Source organism: Esox lucius, chromosome 22 (assembly GCF_011004845.1).
Source record: "Esox lucius isolate fEsoLuc1 chromosome 22, fEsoLuc1.pri, whole genome shotgun sequence".
NCBI classification, from domain to species: Eukaryota; Metazoa; Chordata; class Actinopteri; order Esociformes; family Esocidae; genus Esox; species Esox lucius.
In genome coordinates this window covers 9142089-9156042 of record NC_047590.1, presented here as the reverse complement: position 1 = coordinate 9156042, position 13954 = coordinate 9142089, and positions in this window count along the sequence as shown.

The following is a 13954-nucleotide window of genomic DNA, read 5'->3' as shown; positions in this document are numbered from 1 at the left end:
AAGCTTTTCTCTCCTTCTCCTCTCTTCTCCCCTCCGTGCTCCTTGTTCTCCCACCAGCATGTGTCCGCGGTCCCGTCTGAGTTCTCTCCGCTAGGATAGCCGCTAATACATTCCCAGTTCCTATGCATTATTAATGCCTACCGCTCTTCAAGGTGGCAGTGACAAATAGGGAGCAAAATTCACTGACTAGCGGTGAATGTACTTTTTAGTCATGCTTGAGCCTTTTTTCCCAGTCCAAACTGCCAGTGGAAGATTTCTCTTTACCTCGCTCCTGTTATTCTTCTATCCCTCCCTCCCTCCCTCCCGCCCCTGTCTGTCTTTTTCTGCCTAACTCTCCCCTTGTATTCCTCTGTATCTTTCTCTTTATTTTTCTCTCCCTATCGCTCTTTCTCCACTTCTCCTTTTCTATTTCCCCCCTCTCTACATTTTCACTTGTCTCGCTCCTTTAGCTTTTCCTCCCTTCTCTCTCTCTCGGCTGACTCTTTGGTGGACTTTGCAGAATATATTGACGGAGCACTCAGACTTACCCAGAGTAAAGAACTCAGGAGTAAAGCCTGCTCTCCAGAGACTGTTGTGGAAGAACGGTGCACAGGGAGAGAGAAGGAAGAGAAGAAAAAAAAGCAGCTTTGATGTGTTAGTCTGAACGGGTTTTCCCTTCTGGCTTCTCAATCGCCTCTCTAGTTGAGGTCTAGTTTAGCTGGATGTCAAATATGTTTTAGTCCCTTTTCTCATAATAGGAAACAATGATGTATCGGATCTGAGCTCTATATCTGAAGTGACTATGGTGATCATATTGGTGTGATGTGTTTGCGTGTGTGTGTGCGTGTGTGTGTGTGTGTGTCTGTGGGAGTTTGCGGGAGAGATGGAGAGGGGAGGAGTATGAAAGAGACATGTCCTCAGGCTGCTAAGTTCACATCCAGCTCGGAGGGACTGGATCTGGGGACGTTAACCCAGATTCCCCTCTCTCTCCCCCGGAATTGGGGCGTAACCAGTCCCTCAACCCCACCTGGAGTGACAGGCCAGCCCGGGTGAAAACAGGCATGCGAGGAACTCCTCTGAAATGAGTTCAGTTTTACAAACAAACAATCCTTGAAAAGAAGACCTTACCTGACACCAATGTTTAAATGATGACAGCCACCTAAAATGTTGTGAAACACACCTGGCACGTACAAAGCGACACAGCGATTCAAATGACAGGGTATTATGCAGTATGTCATGGGAATGGCTAAGACACGATGAGAAAACATGTCTGCTGAATGTTGAAGGTACAACATGGCGATGTCGGTTTCGTTAAATGGTTAAACGAAACACGTTCCCGCCCGGACTACAAAGTCTGCAGGTTCGTGTTATGTTGATTCGTGTGAATTTAGTAATTACAGAGCAGGTTGGGCCATGTGCCGTGTTGGTGATACGCGCTCTCTGTCTACCCACAATCCCTCTTGTCTCGCTCTCTGAACGTAGAGACACACGCCTCATTCCACATCTGGTCCCCAGTCGATCAATTAAAAACCCTCTTCGGTAAAATAATTAGCTGACATTTGCTCCTATTGAACAGATGTTTCCATGTCTTTTGCTGGTGTAAAGTACAGAGGAGGATGGAAAAATATCTGTGTTTACTCATATTTACTTAAGAGGAGGTACTTCCATTGCATTTCAAAGTTACACATGTCTTTAGTGCAATTACAAGAGGTGGGCCCTCTCCTAATTCCAATATTTGAAATGTTAATGTTGATCGTGATCTCTTCGTAACTTACTGAAGGTTGCGTAATTGGCCTCTGATTGTTGCAGTAATAATGTTTCACCATGGCAATTCCTCAAATGAATTGCACATTTTAATCATGTCCATTTCTCTTCAATCAGATTGCAATGTAAAACACAAGTAAAAATTTTTTATTTAAAAAGGATTATGAACTTTTTGGTCTTATTTAAAGGTTCTGTTTCAGTATAAGATTGGCTGTGTTTTAAGGTTAAGATTAGGTTAAAAATCTGATTGTAAGAAGAGAAAGTTGAGATTTGAGGCTGTTTTACCAAATATTATGAATATGTGGCTACAAGGCTACAAGGCTAAATTGTCCATTGATTGGTGAAAGTTGTGTTCCCTCTGTGTATGTATACACAGAGTTAGGTGATTTTACTTGACTTTTCTTCATCTCCTCTGATACAAAAAAACCAAATCAACAACTATTGTTCTTGGATTGATGATTTCACACACACACACACACACACACACACACACACACAAGCATTTTCACTTGGCTACTTTTTGATGTCTTTGAATGCTCCTGGAGTTGGAATATTGATTTTATCCCACTTAGAAAAGAAACTCAAACCCCCATTTTGGATGTAGCCTGTGTGTGTCCCGCCTAATCATTAAAACCCTCACACAGAACCTTGTTCGACAACCTTTCTCTGGGATCACCACTTTACTAACACAAAAGGTACATTCGAAGCACATCTTCCTTAACCTGATCTCTCAAACTGAACAGTGAAATTAAATGTATTTTTGAGGGAAAAAGCAGGGAAAAAGGCAGACGGACAGACATACAGTGCTTAATGGTAGACGGCTTGTCAGGATTAGAGCAACAGGGGCAGTAAAATCTATTGCTGATGAGGTGACTACCCTCTCTCAGCTCCAGTGCTTTACAGATTTGCCCACCTCCCCGTAACTCAGCGCTCTCTCACCATGCTTCGGTTGGCGCTCCCCTAGACCCTTTGAAGTAAGAACTCACACTTTAAATAAATGCCTCAGTGCTATCTACAAGCCCAACTTATGTTTCAGCTAAATTGGCTGATTTCATTAGTCAGGTGGAGGGGCCTTTGAATTCCAGGCAAGAGTGGCTTTCAACAGCTAGCTGCCTTCGAGACTGGATGAGGGTGGTGGTGGTGGGGGGGGGGGGGGGGGGCACGAGGCTTGTCAGACTAGGGCAGCAGGTGCGAAAGGTTTTAACCGTTTCCAGCACAGATGCCAGACTCACAGAGCCTTGCCGACTTTAATCCCTGAGGTATTTAATGGACTTTTTCTTATTGCCCCCACTCTCATTCTAACTAGTGCTGCATGACCGTGTCACATTCTTCCTGTTTTTCTTCTTCTTTTATCGCCTTGAAGTGATCAAACCCTGATGCGCGGAATGTTTGGATGAATGACGGACGTCTGTGGCAATGCGTTTTATCTCAGAGAATGGAATAGACGCGAGAAGACAGTGTGATCTCAAGAAACGATACGCTGAATAGTTGTTAAATTTAGGAGGTGGTTAAATTGTTTGGTAAATGTTGGAGTTGCGCTGCATTTCTGATTTGACAGCGTCTTTTTCTCTACACAGTAACCTTTATAGCTTCAGGCTTGTCAACAAAATATGATCAGACATTTTATCATGTAGCGCATTCATTTCATACGTTTCACCGAGTATGCCTTCCTGCCTGAACACTTGGGAAAGCTGAAAATAAGCTATCTTGCTTTGCTTCGAATCACCTTTTCCCTGTAATTCCAGATCTTGCGCCGAAACATTAAGGAAAGGGGAGAAAGAAATGTCTTGGGGCAATTTCTTTAGCTCCAGACCTGGTGAAACAAAAATGAACCCAAAGGCTGTGTTCCAAATGTTGCCCTGTTCCCTATGCAGTGCACGTCTTTTGACAAAAGCCCTTTGTGCCCTGGTCAAAACTAGTGTACTACAAAGAAAACTGGGCGCCATCTGTGACGCAGGCCAAGTCCAGGTTGATGCTTAGTTTAGCCTGAGGTTGGTTTCCCCTGTGAAAGTGTATTGGAGATTGGGTGCCCTGAATTCTCCCCCTTGTCTACCCATCCCAGAGCAAACAAAGTGACAAGGCAATTTACATTACTGCCCCGACCCTGGGAACTATCACGACCACACACGCTCACAGGAATGCATTTAAACCACTGGCTCTTCTCTCTCTCTGCTTTTTCTTCAAAAAAATCTCAAGCTACATGTGTGTTTCTCCTATCAAAAACACTGTCATGTCGGATGTATATGTTTTTTTGTTTTTTTTTTACCGAAGAATATTTAATAGTGAAGGCACACTTTTTTCTTTGCCCCTTTTGGTCATGTGTCAGTTTGTGTTTGGATCTCTGTTGGCGAGGCCCTCGGGGCCAGGTGTTAGTTAGGGACAGAAGACTGCTGAAAAACAAGATTGACCTCGGGGATACAACACAATGCCTGCAACAGCCCGAAGCTCCTTACAGTGGACTGTACGTATTTTACATTCCCAATGGAAACAGCGATCAGTATGGCACAATACAGATATTATGTTTACAGGCAAACTTCCATTGTCCTGCCAAAATCTGCCAACCGTTCATTCATCTCTATAACATTCTAGGCATACAAGCGGATGAACAGACAACAGAAGTCAAAGACGGCGAGCAGCTAGCCCTCTTTGAGAGGGGAAGCAAATGACAAAAGTGTCCGTTTTTTTCTCGAGCTGTCCGTCCAACCAGCGACACGGCAGATCAATAGCCTTCCCAAGCATGGGACATTCCCACTCCACATTCCGGCTCTGAGCCAGTCGGCCGGGCAGAGAAATGAAGGGGCCTGGAATAAGTCGGAAGCTGAAGCACAGGTCCATCACGGCGTGTCACCGAAACGAAATGAGTTGTCTCTGGCCGCGATCGATGGCTGACATAACCGAGGCGGCGGGGCCGGCGAAAGGGAAAGTAACAGTCGAACAAGGTCTGGTAAAGTTATTACCTCTACTTCTGTCAGAAATCATGGCTTGATGCATTACATGTGTTCTGTCTGGAGCGGTGGACAGGGAAAGCACAAACAGGCCATGAAGGGAACTGGATGATAGATGATGACTGAATCTCAGGGCCTCTACTGCCTCTTTCACAGATATGTGTTTGTGACTATTACGGACAGGCCCATGAATGGACTTGTCCTGACTTTCTTCCGAGTTGAAATGTCACTTTCAGGTAAACCCATTGTCATCACTGATCCACAGATTTGGAAAATACATTGTGCGAATAAATCAAATTTCATCATAATAAACATTTGTGTGTTTGGAAATAAAGAGCTCAATAATGTATAACAATTTTGAAAAAAAAAACATTACGCTCTTCGTAATTGTTTCTTCCAATCTAATCCTCAAATATGAATAGCTGCAGCCCTACACAATAATTTTCCCATCATGCTCCTCCCTCAAACAGAGGTCAGGACAGGAGTGCCATTGGTGCTACCCCAGGACCTGTCTGTAACAACACGTCGGTCCTTGTTACTCACCGTGCTGCATACCCTCTGGCAGGTGCCAATCCCTCACTATATGACTGGTGTCAAAGTGAAGGCCATCGAAAGTCAGCTCACCCAAAGCAGGACAAAATATTTGAAATCACCAGTGACAATTTAGCCTAGCCTAACCTAGGCCCTTCACATGGTTTTTCTAATATGCCTGATCTCAAGTTAATTTGAAGGTATGTATTCCCCGTTGCATGTAATATATAGTAATGTGTTTAACCTCTAAAGACATGGGTTTTCAAGTACACTATCTTGGCATTCTGTCTTATAAGATGGCCTGCCTTTATAGTAGAATGAATTGTTCCACATCAATAGAATCTGCAGCACTACAGGGGTGGTGAAGCCAAACACACTTTTATAGACACTTTACATGAGTTATAACGTGACAGAAAATAGCTAACCACAATGAACAACAAAGAATGACCCACATTTTGATTCCCTTTGGTCTTGAGAACCGATGTAACACTGGTTTGATGAAATGCATACATTTTTAACTCAACTATGTATGTTATTCTTGTTCAAAACAATGAAATAAAATGTCTCTCTGGCGATCTCGAAAAGACTGTGCTATCACTTCGGAACAGAGAATAAAGTGAATTGTCTTGATCACAAAATCCTATTGGTTGACTGGTGACTTGGAGGAAATACCTATGACTTGGAGGAAATACGATCTGTGATTGTTTTTTATTAATCTACTGGGAAGTTTATGAAAGTCAGATGAGCTTCACGTTTGTGGTAGAATGCCATGGGCTTCAGAGAAACAGAAGTAAACATTTTTGTATGCAGAATGTCATTTTTAATGGGGAAAAAACGGCAAGGCTTTAACTTATACCATTCAGAAAACATGAATAATAATGTCAAGCATGTGCATATGGACAAACCTATATAAACCTATATGTCCTTATTAACGGCCTTGAAGCTCTAAGTTCTTTGTTTACTAGTCCATGTAAATAGCTATTGCTCTGGCCATTGTGTCCTCTTTTAAAAACACACTCCAGAGTTGTAAAATGTCAGCCAGTCGTGGTTCACGTGGTGCTCATGAGCCAAAATGGGTCCCTGTTTTCTGTGCACTATATCACCCAGTTTTCCTCATCGCCCGTGTTCAGATGTCACAAATCCAATCTGTAAAACCAAAAATTAAAATGTGCAGCGCCCACCAACATTTCCCAATGCTTAAAACTCTTCCTTCAGACCGCCTGCACTGTTCATTAGCTACCAGTCCTGCTGTAGCACAGGATTATCCATTGATAAAATGTAAAGGCTCCACGAAACCAGTATCCTCCCAATGGAATTTCAGTGAGACCGCTCCCAACCTGGCGCACACGAAAGACTGAAAGCCTCTCTCTGTATCCAGCACTGTGAGGTGGGTTCACTGGCACCGTCGCCGTGACTGGCACCGCCTTACAAGCAACAGTCTAGCTACAGCTTTCCTCGCAGCGTGAGTATCCTATCTCCATGCTGTCAGAAAAATGAGCGTTTAACCTAATGGATCCATGGCGACGTGTTCCAAATTTCGCCCTGCTCCGTTTTGCAGTTTGCACTGCTTTCCCGACCGGGGGCCCATCGGGCCGAAACCGGTGCGCCACGGAGGGGACCACTGGCGTTTGGGACGCAAACCCGGGAGGGCTCCCCCGGATGGCGGCGGTGGTGATGATGGATGGACTTCGGCAGCGGGGGCCATTTCAGTTAGTTTTTGTCTGAATTAATCCTCTTTCCTGGTTACAAAGGTGACGGTTGTGGAGATGGGGGAGGGAGGGCCTGCTGTCAGTAACAGGTGTCCGGAGCTCCGACGCCCTCAGCTACCCCGCGCCCCTCTCCCCTCCCCCCCTCCCCACCCCCGCACCTGGCATGGTCTCCAGGAGCCACCATGGTCTGGCTGTAGGATGTCCTGCATGCTGTGGCTTCATGACAGACTCATGTCCTGCCGGGAGGGAAGCTGGCTAATGCTGGCAACTGCCAGTACCTTCTCCGGCCTCTAGGTTCCTCTTTCTCTGCGTCCCTCTGTTCGCTTCTGTCTCCTTTACTTTCCTCTCTACTTCTATCACTCGATCTCTCTGTTTCTCTCTCTCTCTGTGTGCCTCTGTTTCTCTCTATCTGCTTCTCTCGCTCCTTGTCCCAATGCTATTCAATCTCTCTCCGCTTCTACCTCTTTGCTAATCTCAAATTCACATAACTCTGACTTTGCTAACTGGGTTGCATTAGCAAATATGTACAGCGTATACATACTGTGTCCACATATCATTTCTACCGAAAGGCTCCGACATCCACCCCTACAGTAAATCTCCCCACCTCTCTCTTTCTCTCAGTGTTAGCCGATTCCCTTCAGAGGCTGTTCCTCCTACACACCAGAGATCAATTTGTCTTGGAGACAGAAATCCATATTTTTCTCATTGTAGGTATTGCATCCTCCTCTGTCCACGCCGCTCCATCCCTCCGCCCCTCCCGCCTCAGACCCCCCACCCATGTGAAGCTGATTCAGCTTTTAGCCCTGTCCGCCCTGACCTTAGAGGGTTCCTTGGTTGCACTAACTGTCCTCCTGTTCTCTTCAATTTGTAGTGCCTAACCACCGCCTTCCGCCCGCCAGGGATCCCCGTGGCACATCTCTAAAGGTGTTCCATCACACTACAGTAAAAGTGAAAAACTGATGCACTCAGAGTGTCTAAAAAAAAACCTGCTTGATATCAACAGGGGAGTGGACGGAGACATTTATAACACATTTTTCTCTTACCGTTGTCTACCTTACAGCTAGAGGAAGACCATGGAAGTTCCCTGGTGGCCCCAGCAGATCAATACTACATAGGAGTTAGATTAGACCTCAAGTCAAGCACACATCTACCTTGGCTGCGATAGGTCCGACCTAAAATCCCTTGAAAATTTACTTTTTCCACTAAGTTAACCAATAAATGGATGAAATGAGAGGGAAAAGAGCAGCTGTCTTGCCTGTTTTTTTTTTTTTTTCTTTTCTTTTTCTTCCACCGTTAACCACAAATGCTTGGTCTATCCGTGCAAACTGTGACCAATGCTATTGCTCTGGATTCCTTTTCAAGTCACTTAAGCATACATAAAATGCACAATTAACAGGAAACCAGAAAAAATATGACACACACATGCACATTCACAAACCAAAAATAATTACATACAAAGTATTCAAGCGTTATATTTATATACAAACTAGAATTGTAGAATACCTAAGCATACCTCAACATAAACATTGCAGCATTCCACTGAAACATTTGAAAGACATAAAACTTAATTTCTAAAAGAAGTAAGTAAAACTTAAATTCTAAAAGAAGTAATTAAAACTTAATTTCTACAAGAAGCAACAAAAATGTATTCGTTTCCCTACAGAAATCTGCTTCTGTACTTTTTATCATGGTTGTAAAAAATGTAAACTCACCTTGGAAAAGATCATGCAATTTGCTCTTGATGTATTTTGGAACAATTAAAAAATGTTATATTTGTTTTCCAAGTAACCAACAGTGAGAGACGGAATCTAAAACAAAAATCCAGAAAATCACACTGTAAGAGTTTTGAATAATTAATTAGCATTTTATTGCATGACATAAGTATTTGATCACCTACCAACCAATAAGAATTCCAGCTCTCACAGGCCTGTTAGTTTTGCTTCAAGAAGCCCAGAAGGAAAGAAATAACAAAATTGTAATTAACCAGAAGGAAAAAAAGAAAAAACATTGCGTTAAATCAAAAATAATAAAAATACCAGTATTTCTATTCAGTGATTTAAAAAATGTGGTCAAAAATGTACAACACACAGCGACGTGTTAGCATTGCCAGGCAGGCGGTGCTCGACATGGCACCAGCACGCAGGTGATAACCATAAACACACACACTGAAAGAAAGAAGCTGGCACAGAGCCTAATTTGCCCCCATATCAACCCCATCAAAACCTGCACAGGCATGGACCCATTCCCCACACCTGCTGCACTCTATATCCCCTCTGAAGCAGCATAGAGCAGGTATACAGAGAGAGAGAGAGAGAGATGTGTGTGTGTGTGTGTGTGTGTGTGTGTGTGTGTGTGTGTGTGTGCGCGCGCGCGTGTGTGTGTGTGTGTGCGCGCGCGCGTGTGTGTGTGTGTGTGCGGCCAGCTGCTCTGCCTCCCTCTACCTCTTCCAATTGAATTTGGGTCAGGAAATGCTTGCTCTCTTGGATCAATAGGCCATATGCACTCAGCGCAGCTGACACCCTACACCTGACACTCATCCAACATCCCGATAGCTTCCATCCAACCTGCCTGGCTGGGGACCAATTACGCGTGGCCCAGCTACCTGAGGGAATTCCCTTAGTCCCCTCTTATCTGGAGCGATATCTCCTAGGATTACAGGTACTTAAGCCTTATTATGTCTGCTCTATTACCTGCCAATCGTCCCGTACGCCCAGGCCGTAACTAGCTCGCTAATGTTTGCACAACAACCGGTCTGGTCCACCTTTTGGGCTTCTCTTCCCCGCTGAATGGCTCCCTTTGTAGTGACGGCAGACGTTTCAGTCACGGCAGGCGTGATTACATGCTCCGGGTAAAAGGTAAGCCGATCGCTCTGTCTGACAGACACACTCAGACTGCCAGGTGAAAGGTAAGCCGATATGTCTGTCAGAAGCACACAGGCACGCGCCAGATCCCTTCTCTCTGCCAGATTAGGGGTCGGAGGCAGTGGGAGGGTAATTGGCACTGACAGATGTACCTGTGAAGGTGTTCCACTGTTCACTAACCGCCGTCTCCTCCCCTAAGCACCTTCTGTCTGCTCAAATCTAAACCATTATTATCAGAGATACTGAGGTGTTAAAAAAAGTTAACAGTTTTTTTTTTGCCTCCCAACCCCCCCCCCCCCCAAACCCCTCCTCCTCCTGACTGACAGAACACCTGAGTTTCTAGCTACTCACCTCTCGTGGCGCTGTTCCCTGTCAGGTGGTCTGAGGTCTACTACAGCCTGAGGTTACAGATGCACCTAGAAAAACTGGCAGATGCAAAGGTGAGAAATAATAATGTGTTTGTGAAACAGTAAAGTACTCAGTTAGAGTTCAGTAATCATTTTTATCACCGATAACAATTTTTGTTTATTTTTCTGATGCAATTTGGATTTTACAGTAAGAGTAATTGCACATCATTTAATTCCAAACTGACGACAGAAAGTATAAAAACCACGGAAACAATTTGCAATACGTTTTGTGTCTATTCCACTCAGGTGCCGGGAAACCCTGAGGTATTTTTGTTTATTTTCGAAAACAGCAACTGGTTTATGTGAATAATAATAAACCCCCCCCAAAAAACCACCAACACCTGGCCACCAAAACAGAGGACGTGCCCTGACAGCTAATAATGTTTAGCTATTGTACCAGCAGCAGGAGATTATACCACACAAACCTATAGACCCCACCCCCACCCACCACCACCACCATCACCCCACAATTTCCATATTCCGCCCCACCTTCCTCCTCTCCGGCCCCTCTCCACTCTCACTATCAATAGCCAGGCACCTGCTTCCTGCCACTGCTGCACAAAGAGCAACTAGGCACTGTATGGCTGCCTGCACCTGTAAGTGCTTACATATGACGTAGCCAAGTTACCAACCCATCATTTCTGAGCTTCAAGACCTGGCATTAAGCTCTTATCGGGACAACACTGTTGTTGTCATTAGGATAGGAGGCTTCCGGCCGGGATACTTTCCAAGACAGGGAGTGCTTTTCCAAACAGAACAGTGTGGCGAGAGGCAGCGGAGAAGGGGTTCAGGATGCTGCACCTCCAGTATGCTAGCCAACGGCTGTGTCACTACTCCCAGCTTCTGCGAGCCGGCAGCTCGATGGTAATGTGTGAGGCAGTGTAAAGAGGCAGTGCATACAGACTGTGTGCTGAGGCAGAGTCGAGAGACAGTGTAAGCGGGCAGTGTAGAGGCGGTATGGAGAGGCAGCATCGTGAGACTGTGTAGCAAGACATTGTGGAGAGGCAGTGTAGAGAGACAGTGTGAAGTGGCAGTGTAGCAGCAGTTTAGAGAGGCAGTGTTGAGTGGCAGTGTAGCGGCAGTTTAGAGAGGCAGTGTTGAGTGGCAGTGTAACGGCAGTTTAGAGAGGCAGTGTTGAGTGGCAGTGTAGAGACTGTGTAGAGGGGAAGTAAAGAAAGACAGTGTAGAGGCTGTGTAGAGGGGAAGCGTAGTGAAGCAGTGTTGAGAGGCAGTGTAGAGGCTGTATAGAGAGGCAGTTTTAAGAGGCAGTGTAGAGAGGCTGTCTAGACAGGCTGTGCAGAGAGGCAGTGTAGTGAGTCAGAGTTGAGAGGCAGTGTAGAGGCTGTGTAAAGAGGCAGTGTTGAGAGACAGTGTAGAGGCTGTGTAGAGAGGCAGTGTAGAGGCTGTGTAAAGAGGCAGTGTTGAGAGGCAGTGTAGAGGCTGTGTTAAGAGGCAGTGTTAAGAGGCAGTGCAGAGAGGCTGTCTAGACAGGCTGTGCAGAGAGGCAGTGTGGAGAATGTTGTAGTATAGTCAAGGATGGAAGGGCAGGTGATTAATGCCAATGCAATGTTTCCCTGTTTACGGGAAAGTGGTATTGATTTCATTTAGAAGGGGGAAAGGTTAGTCTTTCCAGCCACTGGTTTTAGGTCAGCTCCTGTGCGTGTGTGTGTGTGTGTGTGTGTGTGTGTGCCTATCTGTGTCCATGTGAGAGTGATGGGGGAGTAATGGCACCTCACTGGAGGGAGGTGGGGAACTGGTCAAGCAGGAAATAGAGACATTCTCTGGTTGGTCGCTGAGTGGCGTTAGGCCTAATGCCGACGTGGAGTGGAGTGGACTTTCACTGGCGATCTGACGTGACACACCGCCACAAAGTCTGACACTCACTGCTCCATTAAACCGTCTTAGCTGACAAAAAGGCTAGTGGAACAAGTAGTGATGTTTATGGTCTGTAAACCTGATCACTCGCTCTGAGTCTCGTAGTTACATTCAAAGGTAGTGTGGGTTCTGCATTCAGTGGATTTTGTGGTCTGTAAACCTGATCGCTAGCTCGGAGTTTCATAGTTATATTTTGTTTATCTGGTGATATATAGAGGACGAAAGCTGCCATTTATATAAATACATGAATCAATAAATGAACATAATGTATACAGATAGATAAATAGATGGTAAATGAAAAAAAAACAACACAGGCTAATAAATGACCAAGGAAAAATGAAAGTGATCAGACTTCATAGATTGTTATCTGACATCTATGAATGTCTTTAATTACCTAGTTATATTTACCTTTAATTATTTACAATTAATTTGATTATAATTTTTTACTTGTTTGATCAATGTTGATCAGTTTGACAGCATATTTTTAAAATGCTTTTGCCTGCCTCAAATTGCTTTAAATGTAATCAGTCATATTCCACGGACTTACTACAAGTATGTTGGTACAGTAGATAGTTACAGTGTATACCGTATTTGATTACAGACCCCACAAACCACCGTGGGACCCCCTGGGATAATCTGCGAGCAGGATTCTAACCCTGGAGTAGCAATGGCATCTCTAATTGTGAGGCACAGACTTTAATGCTGCTTTATTCAGGGACACTATTTTAATCATGTCTGTATGCATACATGCATTTATTAATTGATTTTCAAAATATACATTGCACATTTGTTTTTATGCATCTATAATATGTGATCACTAATTTATTGATTTATTTCAAATCATGACAGGTTACGTAAGGGACACTATACATGCTATTTGTTTGTAGATATACTGTGTAGTGCTCTTCTATGCTTGTTCTTTCAACTTAACTGTATTATGCATGGCTAATTATGATGAATGTCAAACACAGTGAGGTGAAATGGAATATTTGAACCACGTGAACTACTGTATAATAATCACTGTTTTTACCAAGGTGATTTAAAACCCATCACAAAAACAGTTCTGAGCTAGCACTCAGAGAATAAATCTAGTCTAATGCTGGAAAACAAGGAAAAACATGTTCATTTTTACATCAGGTATGACAGGATCACACCCTCACCAGATTTGTTTGAGAGTTTTTTTTTTCCCCTCTCTCTTCTCCAGTTTCTGTCATTTCAAAAAAGGTGGCATCGCCATCTGACAGTAATTAACAGATGACTAAAATATCCCTGCCTTATTTTGAGGTGGGAAATCACAAAAGCCAAGTTATTTCTCATTAATTTACTCTCGTTTGCTCTCTTTAAGTGCAGGGAAAAATGTACGGTGAGACATATATCCTGCTAAGACCTAAGGTAAAATACTTAATAAGGCACCATACTGTTACGTAGGAAATTTACACGGCAGACAAATAAACGATCAACTTAGCCTTTCAAGCAGATTGTTTTCACCCCTGTCAGGCTGTGCTCAGTAGGCTATTAGTTCAGCCCTCAGAACCTGAATTTCAATGATCTGGCTGTGCCTTGAACCTGCCAGAGATAACTCATCGGCCAACCACCATTTTGTAGGATGCAAAAAAATATTTTTCTTTTTTTATTTACCTTGAAGAAGTAACACACATGTCTAATACTTTGTTTATGCAGCAAACATTGAAGTCCTGTGTGAGCCTGTACAAGCCCAGCCGAGCCATCTGCCTGTGATGCTGCTGGAGTCGTTGACTCGAATCCGGAGACGCCAGCAATTGCTGAAGGATCGTGGCAGTTCAGACGCAACGTCGCCAAACATTTCAAAATGTACAGCTCTTCCTTTTAGCTCTCGACTGACTTGAACAGACAGAGTGCTGTTT